At 42.9% G+C, this 12,054-nt stretch overlaps 1 protein-coding gene across 1 annotated transcript in view; it reads left to right on the top strand.

Annotated features, from left to right (window-relative positions):
- Positions 1-7,742, top strand: part of CUNH7orf25 (chromosome unknown C7orf25 homolog) — a 110,752-nt gene extending 103,010 nt beyond the window's left edge. Inside the window, exon 4 of the transcript XR_003795103.1 lies at positions 7,341-7,742. The gene's annotated coding sequence lies outside the window, so the exon portion shown is untranslated. The remainder of the gene's footprint in view (positions 1-7,340) is intronic.
- Positions 7,743-12,054: the final 4,312 nt, after the last annotated feature.

Raw genomic sequence — 12,054 nt, forward strand, 5'->3', positions numbered from 1 at the left:
ATATATATATATATATATATATATATATATATATATATATATATATAAAATTGGGGAAGGTGATCATCAAAGGATACAAAACTTTATGCAAGACAAATTCTGGAGATTTATAGCATAGCACCTATAGTTAATGATATTGTATATATTATTATACTATATATATATATTTATGTGTTTGTATGTATAAAAAGCATGTTAGTGAGTTAAAGGTACTCTTTAGAAATCTGGGGTAATGAAATGAGCCGAAGAATCCTGGTGGAACCCATCATGGCAAATAAAAAACAGTGGATCTATCCATAAGTGTAGTTCTCTGCCACAGAGGCAGTGACACCACCCTGCATTGTGAAAATAGATGCTCCCATTACAGAAACAACATGGAAGCATTTTCCATTTCTCTGTCATTTTAAATTCTAACTTCTAATGTGAGCTTGGCATGCTGACAGATCAGCCGGGTTTCCAAGTTTTTCGTTTTATGTGAGCTGAGTTTTTATCCAGTTTGGATTGAGTGAGGAGTCAGTGAGTGGTTTGGGGGGATGCCCTAAGACAAGGAAATTTGGTCAGGATTATCATTTAAGACAAGAGAGTTTTTAAAATCCTGGACACTGTTTCAACTTGAAACTATAATTATGAAAGTATGTAATTGCAAAGTCATAACATCGGTCCCAGACCTCCAAGAATGTTCAAGGAATGTTTGAATATTTTCTACGAGGTAAACCCATCATTAAACACATTACCCAAAACTCTGAGCTCATGGGAGATTTCCTTATGTAGTTATTACAGTTTTATGGGTTTTTTTCGGAGTCTTTTTCCTTCTTTTCTGGATTATTTATAATTGCTTTTTAGAGTAACATTCCACTCCAAAGTATTAAGTACTTCTACTTAATTTTAGAGTCTCATTTCATAGAATCATGACTTGAATATTTTCAAACCCATTTTTCCTAATGTTGTTGATCTCAATGGCCTTTTCCTGGTATTCAAAAGGTGGTAAGGTCACTTTCTGCCTACCTCTTATTTCTAAATGCAGATCAAAATTAGTTTTACAGTACTTGGTGTCCTTAAGTAATTTCCACTATCAGGAGATAGTTTTTCACTTTAATTTTTCAAACTTATTTTACAGGTGCTACAGTTTCTTTGGAGATTTGTTTTTGTTATTTTTTTTATTAAAAAGAAGAGGTATAGTTTACTTGCAATATTATATTAGCTTCAGGTGTACAACATAGCGATTCAATACTTTTATACACTACCCACAGTACAAAGTTATTACAATATTATTGACTACATTCCCTGTGCTGTACATCACATCCCTGTGACTTATTTTATATCTGTTAGTTTGTACCTTTTAATCCCCTTTACCTATTTCACCATCTCTCCACCCCCATCCCCTCTGGCAACCACTAGTTTGTTCTCTGTATCTGTGAGCCTGCTTCTGTTTTGTCATATTTGTTCATTTGTTTTGTTTTTTTTAGATTCCAGATATAAGTGAAAAAATACAGTGTTTTTCTTTTTCTGTCTGGCTTATTTCACTCAGCATAATATCATCTAGGTCCATCCATGTTGTTGAAAATAGCAAGACTTCATTCTTTTTTATAGCTGAGTAATATTCCACTGTATGTATGTATGTTCTAGAGAGATATATATATACACACACACACCACATCTTCTTTATCCATTCATCTGTCGATGGACACTTAGGTTGCTTCTGCACCTTGGCTATTGTAAATAATGTTGCTATGAACATTGGGGTGCATGTATCTTTGAATCTCTGGAGATTCTAGACAGGCAATGATCAATGGAGTAACTCTTTAGATATGGTAATAAATGAATATTAATGCTAATTTAAGCAATAACCTATATATCTTTCACGTGGGGCGGCAAGGCTACCAGAGCTTCTTAAGTAATTTTACAGTTGAGGATTTGCGGCACACAGTTAATGATTGCACTGTCACCAAAGTGTTTGTAAGACTATGTAGAGATGTGGACACCAGAAAACACATTTTGTGTCTGTTTTAATTCATGCACTTTGCATACAAGGTGGAATTATATGCCACCTAGATCCAGGTAAAAGCTGGTTTTAAATCGCACCTGTGCAGATGTAGAAAACAATCTTATGGCTACCGGGGGGGGGAAGGGGGGGGGGGATAAATTGGGGGATTGGGATGGACATATACACACTACAATATATAAAATAGATAACTAATAAGGACCTACTGTATAGCACAGGGAACTCTACTCAGTACTCTGTAATGACCTATATGGGGAAAGAATCTAAAAACAGAGTGGATAAATGTATATGTATAACTTATTCACTTTGCCATACAGCAGAAACTAACATAACATTGAAAATCAACTATACTCCAATAAAAATTTAAAAAATAGAATAAAACAAGTCACACAAACACCCTCAAAAAAAATTGCACGTGTGCACAGAGTTGGCAGTTCCAATTGGTCTGCCGTAAGCTGTTGAGAAGTGGGTGAATGCTTTCAAATTGTTTATGGATGAAAATGCAGAATTAAGCTTTGCAAAAAGTTGTGGATCCAGTTGGAACTTTTTGCACTAAAATAATAACTTGAGAAGGGAATTTACTTCCGTTTTTAGACAATTAGGCAGTGCTTAATTCACCCTGACAATTCTAGAATTGTGTAATTTATTACTATTTTAAGAATTAAGTTTATTTATTTATTTATTGGCTTCCCTGCAAGGCATGCGGGATCTTAGTTCCCCGACCAGGGATTGAACCCGCACCCCCTGCCGTGGAAGCGCAGAGTCTCAACCACTGGACCACCAAGGAAGTTCCAAGAATTAAGCAGTTTTTAAATTAGTGTGCTAATTTATTTATCTTCCAGAGTTTGAGAAAAAAAATTGGACCCCAAGTCCTGGTGGTCCTCAGACTTACCTGACTTGTCTGCTTGTGAGTGCTCTTAATGCAATTCATCAGAGTGGCACACACGCGCCTTCAACTCAGAGCAATCAGAAAACAAAATTGCTGTCCAGGAGACAAGCTTAAATAACATCCCCTCAACATTCTCCAAAAACTGTGCTCTGAGTTCGTTTTGAGAAATAGAAAGGGAAATCAGATCCAGCCTCACACGCTACTGACTTGGGTTCTAAAACGATGAAATGAATGAGGATGAAGGGGCTTCTGACACATCTCTCAGTCACGGGCACTGACCTGTCATACATCTGTCAAAGTCACAATTAACCCAGGGACTTAATATCTTTGAGGTAATAGAGAACTCCTCTTTCAGGTGGACTTAAAGAAATGAATGAAGGCTGGTCAGTGGGGTTTTAAACACACACAACTCTGGTTTAAACCTTCTCACTGGAAGATAGATGGATCTCCAGCATCATAAGTTCAGGAAGGAGTACTCATTGGTTATAAGAGCCGATGAGATAGAAGGAATGATAAAAGATCTCCAGGGGACATCAATCAATTGGCCTGCTCTTTGAAGCTCTCTCCCTCTGCGTGATCTGGGGACTCATCCACTGCCAGGGGGCTGGTGAAGGCCTGCTTTTTCCCCCTTTCCCTCCTCCGCCACTACATCCCTTGCCAACTATTCTAGAAAAAGTCCGCATCCCAGTTGCTGCTTTTTGGATGTCTGTACTAATAACTTCTACATTGTTGTGTATATTTCCCCCAGTGGGTATGAAAGGTTCTAACTCTGCACAAGCAAAATGACAAATAGTTTTTGGGTGGAAATGACTTGCGTTAAAAACGCAGTGAGCTATGTGGAGATCCTTCTAATGAGCTACGTGGAGACCCTTCTTTAGGTTTTACTGATTACCTGGTCTGGTCAGGCCAGGCTGCAGAATCTGGGACCCAGTAGCAGGGGGAAGCCACTCCATGCAGGGATTGATATATCACAATATGTGCACGAACTGTTTAGCTCATGACTTTATGAAAAAGAAAATGTATAAATTAGTTGATTGCAATACACTGTGGAATTAGGATTACACATGTTTTATAATGAGGAGGCCCAAAATATATAAACATGAAGTACAGTAAAAACGCATTCTCCTCATAAAAGGAACCCTCCTGTACTGTTGGTGGGAATGTAAATTGATACAGCCACTGTGGAGAGCAGTATGGAGGTTCCTTAAAAAACTACAAATAGAACTACCATGTGACCCAGCAATCCCACTACTGGGCATATACCCTGAGAAAACCATAATTCAGAAAGAGTCATGTACCACAGTGTTCATTGAAGCTCTATTTATAATAGCCAGGACATGGAAGCAACCTGAGTGTCCATCGACAGATGAATGGATAAAGAAGTTGTGGCACATATCTACAATGGAATATTACTCAGCCATAAAAAGAAACAAAAGTGAGTTATTTGTAGTGAGGTGGATGGACCTAGAGTCCGTCATATAGAGTAAAGTAAGTCAGAAAGAGAAAAACAAATACCGTAAGCTAACACATATATATATGGAATCTAAAAAAAAAAAAAGTGGTTCTGAAGGACCTAGGGGCAGGACAGGAATAGAGATGCAGACATAGAGAATGGACTTGAGGACACGGGGAGGGGGAAGGGTAAGCTGGGACGAAGTGAGAGAGTAGTATGGACATATATACACTACCAAACGTAAAATAGATAGCTAGTGGGAAGCAGCCACATAGCACAGGGAGATCAACTCGGTGCTTTGTGACCACCTAGAGGGGTGGGATAGGGAGGATGGGAGGGAGACGCAAGAGGGAGGAGATATGGGGATATATGTGCATGTATAGCTGCTTCACTTGTTATACAGCAGAAACTAACACATCACTGTAAAGCAATTATACTCCAATAAAGACGTTAAAAAAAAAGTTTCAACAAAGGAAAAAAAACCCATATTCTCCTCATGAAGAAAAGACCCGATACACCTAAGAAACAGGGGAGCGTTAACTCCTCCACTCCCCACAAAAAATGTTGACAGAAAAACGTCTAGCCAGAGAGGTGAAGCCCAAGAGAGAGTTCAAAGTAGTCAGTTTTTTAAAGGAGGGACGTGAACAACCAAACCTGCTGAAAAGTCATATAAGGTGAGCACCAAAAAGTGACAAGTGGATGTGAAAAATATCTCCTTGGCGACTCAACCCATTTTAAAGTCACGTCTGAAGCCTGGAGTTAGTTCTGGGCAGGGTTTGGCCCCTGGTCAGCTCACTGACCCTGAAGGCATCTGGTATATCCACACCACCAAGCAGCTTTCTCAGGGCCAGGCTGGTGACAGTCTCGTGAGAGCCAGAACGCCACCCAGACACTGTGTCATCCAAGCGTGCGTGCCTAATGTCCATGGGCTCACTGCTCCGTGCTGATCATTTGTCTGAGAACTTCCCTCTGGGCATCCTGGCTGAGACCTCACTGCCCTTCCCAGCTGGCTCAGTGAACTGGTCTTTTTTGGCATACCACTGTGCTCCATGCCAATGTGGAGTCTTCCTTACGGCTGTTGTGCTGATAATGGTTTTTGTCTGTACATCCCTGTCAGGGAGACAGTTTCCACGGGACTCTCCTTCACTTGGTAAGGAACTAGAAATGGGGGAAGGTGGACTCTGTGCTGAACTGTAGGAGCAGAATCGACATCAAGGAATTGGGTGCAAGTAGCTTACCTGGGAGGTGACCCTAGGAAACATGGAGGCTTAATCCCACCGGGGAACTCTGGAAGCCAGTGCAGATGACGTGATTCAGAGTTATCCCAGCTGGGGGTGAGAGTTAAGGCGTTTCTATATCACCTCCTCTCACTCATTGTTGGAGGGCTGCTGGGTGAATGGAGGTTACTTAACCCCTGGTGTTCCTGCCTACTTCTGGGGCGGGCAACACAGACTCTGGCAGCTTAGGTACAAACAGGCGACACTGGCAGGTGGAAGTCAGGCTTGTGTGCACTTATGGGCTATAGAGGAGGAATGTGGGCGGGGCCCTGACAGCCTCTGTAAGTCTGATGAGCTCTCTTCCAACCCATCTTCATCCATTGTAGTCTCTAGGGAGCCTTGCTTCACTAACTGGGCTGCACTCTGCTTCTGCTTCCTCTTCATCACAGCCACCCAGATTTTGGACCCTCCTTATGTTTCTGGGAACCTCTGAGACCAGCTCCCCCTAACCACCCTGGGCTTCTCTGTGGTCAGCCTACACATAATCCACGTGGGTCTGAACTTTGCTCAGCAGGGTCTTGACACAAGCTCACACATACTGGTAGAGAAGTAAGGCAGGGAGATGAGTCTGTATACTTGGAAGAGGTTGGACTGAGGTGCATAGTTTCCAGTCCCCAGGTCCCAACGGGCCTCCTCAGGTGCTGAGCAAGGGGGCCCTTTGGCGGGAGTGTTGCACAAAGATGGCGCCCAAAGTCTTAACATGAGGCTGTGTTTCCAGTCTCCAGGAAATAAGGAAAACCATACCCCTTTATTTCAGCTTCTGTAGCCTCAAGACAAAAAGGTTTTGTTTTTAATCAATCAATCAGCCAAGTAACAAATGTTCACTAGGCAACCACTGTTTGCCAAGCAAAGTGGCACATGTTGAAGGAAACACAGAGATGCTGGAAGGAGTTCTTGCCTTTGGCAAGTGTACAGTCTAGATGAAGAGACCACATTGATAACATGTGACTCTAAGGTAGTTTGACTTAATTTTTAGAACAAACATGCCAGAATTTTTACACGGCATGCTCCCTCAGACGTTCCTATACTAAAGTGTTATCATTTCCTATCATGTCATGTTGATTATTGTCATTACACAGCTTTGCACAGCAACATGTTTGTGGTAAGTACATGGGGCGGCAGAAATGTGAAAATGACACGATTTTTCTCAGTTGCCACATAACCTGAGGTTATTCTCCTTGATCACCGGACAGTGATGTACCATGTTTAGTAAATATGCACAGGGCTTGGAGAAGCATTTTAGAGAAAACGCTAACAGTGCCGAACTAGCAGCAGGGCATGGAGGCACATCTATTTCACCATTACTGGATGCTGTAATTTGAACTTGTATAGAACAAGGGATTTTTTTTTTTTTTTTTGCGGTACGCGGGCCTCTCACTGTTGTGGCCTCTCCCGTTGCGGAGCACAGGCTCCGGACGCGCAGGCTCAGCGGCCATGGCTCACCGGCCCAGCCGCTCCGCGGCATGTGGGATCCTCCCGGACCGGGGCACGAACCCGTGTCCCCTGCATCGGCAGGCGGACTCTCAACCACTGCGCCACCAGGGAAGCCCAGAACAAGGGATTTTTAACTTCAAAAAGTCTAATTTAGGATGATTCTTTCTTTACATGGAGGAGAGCTGGTTTCTGGAGATACAAAGTACTACTGTGAGCCCAGGAATTGATATGTATTTTAGCCTCACACAACCCTACAGATCAATTTCGTTTTCCTTCATTTGCCAGATGAGGAAACTGTGGCTCAGAGAGCTGAGATAACTGAGCTCCATCACACCTGGAAGTCAAGGTAGGTGTGAATGCTGGCTCTTGGGACTCCATAGTCAGAATAATATACCTGCTGCCTCGGCCCAGTGAGAAGTCTCTCCCAGCAAGGGCTGCAATTAATAGGAGACTTGTCTCTTCATTGAGGTATAAAAAGAGACCGTTGCCAAAAGCCCTGCTGGATTTTGTTTCCAGGAAAACCAAGGTGGACGCCTGCCAGGGGCTGCCACAAGTTAGCTGGCGCTGCCGAGACACAGAGGCTCAAGTGACGTTATCTTTGAGAGTAACAATCAAATCTGTGCTATCAACCTGGGTGCAAAAACCCAAATCTAATTCTTGGGGTGAGAGATACAGAGCAAGGGAGAGGGCAAGAAATGTTCTAATAAAAGAACCGGTGCCGTGTGAATTCCGTTTCTTAGAAAGAATCTTAAGAAGTTCTTTCTTTTGTCTGCATTGTCATCAACTCTCTGCCTGCTGTGCTGGCTTTCTTTCCACTACCCCTTCCCCTCAATGTGCATCGAAACTTCTTTCTCCTCTTTTGTTCAGTTTAGCAGGAAAGATCTTTGGAGCAGAAGGAATGGGCACCTTTAGCAAGCTCAGATATCAAATAATTTTTCACCTCCCTGTAATTGAAATCACAGGATCGGGATTTGCTTCCCTTTGGCCTGCTCTTCTCTTGTTCTCTGGGATCACAGATGGAGTGGGGTGAGGGTGCTATTGACTCCCCACGGCTTGTCATCTGACAGACGGACACACCAGCCAGGAAGGGGTCTGACTCTTAGATGAATTCTTTTATCCTCAAAGGGGCTTCCTGCAAAGGAAACCATTAGTGTTTTGCTATTGGGTTTCTACTCCCCATGGTGTCTAAGAAATCATTCATTTAATTTTGTGACATTTTGAGTGGATTTGGAGAGCTAAGCCCATTTGAAAAGGCCTGTTCCTGTCTAGGAGGACAGAGGAAATGCAAATAAATTCCAAATGGTCAAAGGCCCAGCAGCCTGAGTGTGGGCCGGCCTGCATCTCTCTTCAGCCTGGGTTACATGTCTGAATAGCTGGTGATGCATTACCCAGCCTCTTCCCTGGCCACGGCCAGGAACTGACCCCAGAACATGAGAAAACTGGCCTGAAGTTCAGCAGCAGAGAGCTTAAGAAATCTTACGTCTTAAAGAGAATGACACTGCACGTGTTCCTTCCTAATTCTCATCTGGTGGATGAAGGTGAGGCTGGGCGTCAAGGTGGAGAGTACGTGCTCTGTCCCACGCCGGCCATGTCACCTGGGTAAGGTCACAGTAATGCTTTTAAAAGATGTAGCAGTTACCTACCTGCCCTGTGGGGTTGTTCTGAGACCAGAGGTGAGATCGTTTGTGTAAAATATTTAACAAAGTACCAGTACACAGTAAAATCGCAGTAAATGTCAGGTGTCACTAATACTGTTTTCAGTATTGCTTTTACGTTCATGGTAGTTATCCACGGTGATTTGTCATGTGCCCTGTTGGTTACCAGACCAGCATTGTCCAATCAAAATATAATGCAAACCGCATATGTAACTTTAAGTTGCCTAGTAACCACATTTAAAAAGTAAACGGAAACGTAAAATTAATTTTAATGATATGTTTAACCCCCAATAAAAGACTAGTATCATTTCAACATGAAATCAGTATAAAAATTATTGAGATATTTTACATTCTTTTCTCCATCCTAAGTCTTTGGAATCTGTGTGTACTTACATGCATAGATCATCTCAATTCAGATGAGCCCCATTTCAAGTCCTCAACAGCCAAATAGAGCTAGTGGCTCCTTCCATAGAATGGAGAGGAGGTAGGTTCTGTAGTCTGTAACACAGGGACTATACACCCCTTGACATTTGGGGAAGAAAAATATGTAAAACCATTAAAGGCAATTCTTTGGTGATTTCATTTTTTTAGGTCAAGCTTTTGTTTCTTTGAGTCAATGTTGATGATTTGTGTTTTTCTAGATCCTAGTCTATTTATTCCATTGAGTACTGTTTAACCTACTGTTAACTTTTGATCTAAAAAACACCTCCTGTGCTGGTGGTTATATCCTACATTCCAGTCCTAATTTCATGTAACAAAGAGATGTTAGTCCTGTTCACCCTCACGAGGTACACAGTTACTGAAGAGAATATACACAAGTCTCTTTTTTGAGAAATCTTAGTGAATTTCCGTTTAACACAGACTGGGAAGTGTTCTTTGTGTTTAGAGCCAGGAGGTCATGATGGTTAGAGCAGATCTGGAAGCAGAGCTGAAACAGAAGCCACATGACCATGAGCTGAGGGGTCAAGGGAGTCAAGGATGTAGAGATACAGAGTATTCTGAAAAGAGGTCCAAATAAGGGGTGAGGAAGGGGTGGTGACCAAGATTAAGAAATGACCAGCTATGTGGTGGGCAGGCTGACACCCACGCCAGATCCTGGCTTACCCAAACCTATCCTCTCAGAGAGAAACCTCTCCACCCTGGGCCCAGGAGATCTCCCCCGATACAAGCTCCCGTGGCAGCCTGTGCTTCTCTTTTATAGTTCTTTTAATGTTTGTCATTATATACCATCTGTCTCGTTCACTAGACTCTAAGCTCCATGAAGTGGGGGGTGGGGGGTCATGTCTGCCTTGTTTTCCAGTAAGTTTTCTTGCACCTGACATAGTGGATGACACCTAGTAGGCTCCCAGTCAATATTTCTTAAGTGAAAGAAAATAAAGAATGCACTTCAGCTTTGATTTTGTGTTAGATGGGAGATAATTGTAGGGTGTGAGGAAATTACCATCAGTGATGAAGAGGTTGAAGCTATGAGAGAGTATAATTATAGCAACATCCTTCACACAATGGGATTAAATGGGACTAAGAAGAAATATAAAAGGACAATTATTGAGAAAGAGGAAGAAGAGAGACACCCATCTTTTGAAGAGGATTAAAAGATTGCCATAAGTATTTGTAAGTGAGAAATAGAAATTTGGAGCCACTATCTCCCAATAACTCTGTCTTGATGAAATGGGTTGAAGGGTGTTTGAGGGGATTAGTAGATCAGTTGCTGAAGAGAAAAGGGACGGGAAAAGAAATGCAGAAGGACAGGTAAATAAGCCAGTGATGGACCTTGGGATTCAGCAGAAGATGGAGAGCATAGATGGGGCTGTTTCCAGCCCCTCAGTAGCCCAGCTGGAAGAGCAGGTGGATTAAGAAAAGCTCCTTGGAAGATTTCAGATGGTTTGGTATATGGTGGAAGAGCAGGGGATCAAAGATGTTGAGGATCTGGGGAGAGGATCCAGGGGACTAGCCCTGGGGTGTGGACTGAACAGGTGAGAAATTATGACCAAGAGGCTGTAATTATGAGAAGCATCAAGGAACAGAAGGATGTGGGTCAGAGACATGAAGATTGGAGTTTAAACTTTCACAGGTGGAGTTGTTCCCAGTGATGGCATGGTCCCTGGAGAGAGCAGGGAAGTAGGTAGCTGAAGCCAATAGAAGTGAGGATGGGGTTTTGGATGGCTATTATCCTGACTATTGATATCCCTGGCGTGCTTTTAGACCATGTCTTAGAGAGGAAGACAGGTCTCACATCTTGAAGACCATGGAATAGGTAGTTGATAAGTAACAGAAGCAAGGACAGGTGGAGCTAGACGGTCATCTGTGAACCAGATTTTGTCCTTTGTCCCTCTTGCTGTCTGTCAGTTTCCCATCCGTGACTCCCAGACTACAAACCTTGTGCGTAAGGCCTGGGCAGCTTCATGAAAGTCTGCAGTGAAATGGATGCCTATCCTTCAGTTACCTGCTCACAGTTGGGAAGGTAAAAGAAATTTGCAAGCTTAGCAAACTTTCAAACTTACCTAAGGATGATAAAAATCTTAAGGGAAAAACTATTTGGGATGTAGGCCAAAATATCTTCAGATTAATCAGATGTTCACCAGAGGCCTGGACAGCCTGTCAGCCAGTGGCTGAGATATGAAAGATCCCATAGTAAGTTTGGAGCAGAGTTGAGGCAACAGACAGACACAGTCTGCTTTCTCTGAAGCATCTGGTTTTTAGGGCTGCAGGCCTGTCTCTCCAGGGAATGTATGATTCTGCTGACTGATGAATACAAGAGAAAGGAGCGATCCACTGAAGCCTGGCACATGGTCTGCCGCTGTAATTACTTGGCAAGTCCGTTATCACTCTGGCCCTAGTTTCTTCATCTGGAAAATGAAGCTGGTGGTCAGGATGGACGTTTTCAAGCAATGTTCCAGTTAGAAAACCTGGGGGATGTCTCAGCACACCTCATGGCTCTTGTCCTCATCTCCTTGGCTTTCAGATTCTTGATCTCATGGTCCCAGCTTTAATACCTGTCTTTGGTGACTTATTTGAACCTCCACTTTGGCTTTTTGGATCTTGTCTCACTACTCAGCTCTTAACATATACTCATTCTTCCAACGTGAGGATCCCTACCAGCTTCCAGAAATTGAGTCCCTCTTCTTTTTCCAAAGGGACCCTAGGCACCCAATCACCAGAACATCTCTGAGTCTGTGCAGTGGTACCCACCTTCCACATCCAGTCCTCACCTTCGTGCTAGATGTCTACATCCAGGACCACACGAGGCTACATTCGTGTGTTCATGAGGGGAGTTGAGTTCAGCATCGTCCTATTCTGCCGTCTTCATCCCACCTCCCCAGATCCATGCTTTTAAAGGACAGCTC

This window comes from Monodon monoceros, unplaced genomic scaffold, assembly GCF_005190385.1.
Source record: "Monodon monoceros isolate NGI ecotype Baffin Bay Population unplaced genomic scaffold, NGI_Narwhal_1 Super_Scaffold_2, whole genome shotgun sequence".
NCBI lineage: Eukaryota > Metazoa > Chordata > Mammalia > Artiodactyla > Monodontidae > Monodon > Monodon monoceros.